Below are 5,000 nucleotides of genomic sequence, written 5' to 3' on the forward strand. Positions count from 1 at the left end.
CCCCTGGTGCTAGGAAAGAAAAGAAAAAAAAAAGAAGAAAAAAAAAACACAAGAAGGGAAGGAGCTGGTTTACATAAATAAAGGCTATGTACACTATCCACTATACTATACTGTACATATAGACGACACATAATGGAATGTAAAAACGTTGACGCTCAATATCTCTGAACTACCCTAAACGGAGATAGAACCTTATCATTCTAAACGGAGATAGAACCTTATCATTCTAAACGGAGATAGAACCTTATCATTCTAAACGGAGATAGAACCTTATCATTCTAAGCTCACGAGATGTGACAGGGTCTGGTTAAAAAGTCCTGGAGTAGGGCATGGTCATTTTTCAGTTTTTTCCAAATTATGAAAGTGCAGAAGCTTTTAAATAAGGGTGTCATACATTGAAATCTGAAAATAGTTGAAGAAGATATGCTTATTTGAATGTTGGTACATCTCAAACCAAATACCGGAGAAACGCGCTCCGAATCAAAATACGCAAAACAGCTGCTAGTAGGCTAGCGCTAAAAAGGAACATCGCTCTGAACATCTAACTGCATGTTCAGCACATCACAACATGCTGATAGAACATGAGCATGCTAAAAACACATAACTACACATCATTTGATGATCACACAGACCTTGGACATGTACGTTTGTTTGTACAAGCCATGTATCACTTACCCAGTAGCGTAGGGCAGACGAGACAGTGAATCAAATTGACTAATTATAAGTATTTAGTATTTTACTAAAACTGTTGTTTGTTATATCGAGTGGGCTCTTCAACACTTCAACTTTCATAATATGCCCAAAAAATGAAAACATCTTATTTTTGCTCATTTGTGCGATTTGAGAATTGCCGACATGCGGCACTTTTCACCAGACTGTGTATGTGACACGTTCTAATGCTTTGGTCCTCATATCGGCAACCAATCCAAATGTTCTGACTTTTCTTCTGAAACACGGAACTACGTTTCAACGTTGTTGAGAATCACAACACAAACTCGCTAGTCAAGCCAAAATACTGCAACAACGCGATTGATTCGGTGAGTAATCCCCACTGAAGTAGTTGTAGTTTAAGTTTAAGCTGTAGTTAACTACAACACTACTTTACATTGTTAGCAGGCTCACAAAACAAGCTGTGTTAGTTGACAAGCGATGTGCCATTGATTTTTAACAACGCGGAAATGTATTCACATTTTTTCGAAAGAAAACTCAGATCATTATCGGATCTCGATATGAGGACCACCAAGCATTAGAACGTGTCACATATTGTATATTTGGATGTTATGATGCTTTGAACTCCAGGGAGCTATAAAGAGCAGAGAAATCTGATCTGGAATCTGATTACAACAAGCTTAAATGGATTACCATTCTCATTAAATAAATGGTTTAACTGGCAGGAGTGTCCCGACTGAAGCGTGTGTTGTGCATAATAATTGACTTCTGAATTCTAAATCCCTTTCCCCCCACCAAGATCTGACTCGAGTTTCTTCAAACCCTGATTCTCAACTCTCAGAGGAGACCCATCAAAGCCCGGAGATCCACCACATCTCACCTCATGTCTAGACGTCTAGACAGCCAGACAAGTCTGATAACCTGTCTGTCTCCATCCAGCTATTCTTCCTTCTCCAGTGGATGAGATGTGCCAGGCATGGCAACTCTCCACAGTTAAGTAGCCTACCCGACTTTGGCAAGGCCAATACATTCGAATAACGCCAATAAATGGCGGTTGAGAGGAAGTCTCCCAGAGAGTGCTGTTGTATGGTCCATTGTTTCCCACAAAGGGGGAGAAGGGGGAGCAGTATGCAGCAAAATGGGCTTTAAACGGAATTATGCAAAAGAACATGAGCAAATCCTCTCAAGCATCATGTAAGAACCCCCGACTGAGAGAGAGAGTGAGAGAGAGAGAGAAAGAGAGAGAGAGAGAGAGAATGAGAGAGAGAGAAATGAAGGCAGGGAGTTTAGCAAGACTGTGTACTCTGGGAGGAGGAGTGAGGGAGTGAATAAGTGAAATCGAAGAAAAGAAAGAGAGAGAGCGGGAGGGAGGGAGGAAGAGAAAGGGAAAGAGTGAAAGAGATACAAAGGGAATGGGGGGGGAAATTGACCAGGAGAGAGAGGCAGCAGGAAGAATAGAGAAAAATAGAGAGAGAGAATGAGAGAAAGAAGAGAGAGGAGGAGACACCATTCATTCATTCAAAGACACCGCAGTCACCGACCGCAATAAATTATATGGCACGTCACGGAGCGCTGGGGAACATGCTGTTATGATGCACGAGCTCAGTGCCAGTAAGTGGTTCTAAAAACCAATGGCTGTGTAATGCTCGTTAATGTCGCCATTATGGTGTCGGGCGCTTGGTGCTTTGCGCTATGAGGATGTTATTTAGAACTAATGACCGTGGCCTGAAAGTGCCATTAAAGAGTTAGAGTCAAACAGACTTCACCTTCTGGGTTCTACTGGGTGGGTCGGGTGGGCAGGGTGGGTGGGTGACATCCAAGCCCCCCCCCGCCCCCCCCCCCCCTGTCATCCCACAGAATGACACGGGAGTCGCTATTGGCTTGTGATGTCAGAGGCCATTGTTATGGATGACATCACCAATGAAACCTCTCGATAGTTCAGGTGATAAACGAAATGGAATGGCAGCAGTGTCAACATTACTCACATCATGACTTCATCTATTTGCACCAACCCATACAGTAGCTCATATTCTACACGTTTTAATTAATATCATATGATCATATGATGAGTCGATTTAATGAGAGAATTATCTCTAGAGAACAGTGTGACATAGTCATCTAGAATCCATATTGATACGTCACATTGTAAGTCTATTCAATGACTTGTTCGAGATTCCTTTGTGTTTCCTTTGAAGTTGTCACCACTTACATTTACACCTAATATTATTTTCAGCTGTATTAAGTTTATTGTGAAGTGTAGTATGTATATTGTGGTATGTAGATCCACCTTCCCTTGTTCTGTTATCCATTTTGGCCTTGTTATGGTTGTGATGTTCTCAATGTTTTCAATTGGCAATGTGTGTTGTTGTTTGTCTGTGTTTTGTCATGGTTGTGTCTTCTATTGTTTCTCCTGTTATTATGTAATATGTATTGTTCATAAACATATTATTATGTATTATGTAGTGTTGTTAGGACGCCCTCGAAAACGAGATGGCACATCTCAAGGGGTTTTATCCTAATAAAAGACATGTACACACACACGCTTCCCTACAATGAGGTATAGGCTGTGCTGCATGCGTCCCTGGGTTCTAGGCTTGCCTCTGGGCTTGTCTAAACGAGGCTCATGGGTTTATGGGTCGGGTCATGCCTAAAGCCTGGCTTGGGGACTGTGTTGTGTGTGTGTGTGTGTGTGTGTGTGTGTGTGTGTGTGTGTGTGTGTGTGTGTGTGTGTGTGTGCGAGTGGATGGTTGGATGGGTGGGTGGATTGTGTGCGTGCGTGCGTGTGTGCGTGCGTGCGTGCGTGCTTGCGTGCGTGCACGAGTGAGATAGATCATCACATCCGTCCCTGTTTGTTGTTGCGACTCCTGTGTTGTTGAAATGTTTGTGACATCATGTGGACAGAGATGGAACTGCACCTCCTCATTATACCCAGAAGGCCTGATGTGTTGTTGTGTTGTGTGAACTGTCATCTGCGATGATGACATCCTTACCTATCTATTTGTGTTTGTGTTTGGTGTGAATTGAAAACATGTCACCAGCCAAAAGACAGGAAGCATACTTGCTTGCTATTCAAGAGGACTAGATTCAGTTACAATGCTTCTGAAGGGTTTCACACACACACACACACACACACACACACACACACACGCACACAGTGGGATGCTGATACACTGTGTGTTTATGCAGTCACACTGGAACCTTTCACTCAGCTGTAATTATAGAGTCTCCTGCTGTCCTCCAACACTATTTGAATCTGAACACACACACACACACACACACACACACACACACACACACACACACACAGACAGCCACACACTCTCAGGACAGTTTGTTTGTTGAGAGTGTTGTGGTCTAAACAACCACAACCAAAACCAAATAAATGAGCAAAAAGAAAAAAAGAAAGACTGGAGAAGTGTCCGCTGCATGCATGGCTGCGTATTCAAATATGTAGAATGTGTTAGTGTACCACAAACAATACTATATCAGCATGATCAAATCAATCATATTGTATTCAAAACCAATGTACCATTTGACAGCTGACGTGAGTAGTGTGATACATGAACATACTGTTTGTAAACTGTAATTCAGAATTCCACTTCAAACAAAGTGATTCAACCCTATCCCTTTAATTTGTATGCACTGTATAAATATACAGGAGAATAATAGACTAGTTATACTGTAGTATTGCAAACCTTTCTCTATGTGCTCAATAGCTACATTCCTTTCATTGTGTCATTCTACTGCCGGTTGTTTAATTGTGTAAATGTAAATGTTTAATATGAGTCATGATACGATACTGTATGTGCATCCAAGCATAAGGTTTTTGAGTGTTCGCCCATTAATACTTTACAAAGGCAGTGGTTATGTGTGTGTGTGTGTGTGTGTGTGTGTGTGTGTGCGTGTATGCTCGCGCGCGCATGTGTGTGTGTGTGTGCGTGTGTAAGGCACCAAAATGTGTCAGCCCTATGCCCTTGCTCAAATTGACATTTAAAGAGAATCTGGTGCATGTAAGCGAAGACACACACACACCTCCAGGGACACCTCCACACACACACACACATGCACACATGCTTGCACATACACATAAACACACACAGTAGAGGGGAATTTGATTTGCTCCATCCAACCGAGCAGGATGGGAACAGAAGCCCCCTGGCATTCCAGCATTCCATCCACTGGCCTTCTCTCTCAGAAATGATTTAGTAACAACCTATCTGTGTTCAGGTGCCACACACACACACACACAAGTACACACATGAATGCCAAGCTAAACACAAAACACACATACACACACACACACACAGACACACACACACGGACACACACAC

At 42.5% G+C, this 5,000-nt stretch overlaps 1 protein-coding gene across 1 annotated transcript in view; it reads right to left on the minus strand.

Annotated features, from left to right (window-relative positions):
• Positions 1 to 5,000, minus strand: part of tafa4b (TAFA chemokine like family member 4b) — a gene marked incomplete at both ends in the record, with an annotated part of 21,925 nt that overhangs the window by 3,035 nt on the left and 13,890 nt on the right. The gene's annotated exons all lie outside the window — the stretch shown is intronic.

Source organism: Nansenia antarctica, assembly GCF_963989245.1.
Source record: "Nansenia antarctica genome assembly, chromosome: 15".
Lineage (NCBI taxonomy): Eukaryota > Metazoa > Chordata > Actinopteri > Argentiniformes > Microstomatidae > Nansenia > Nansenia antarctica.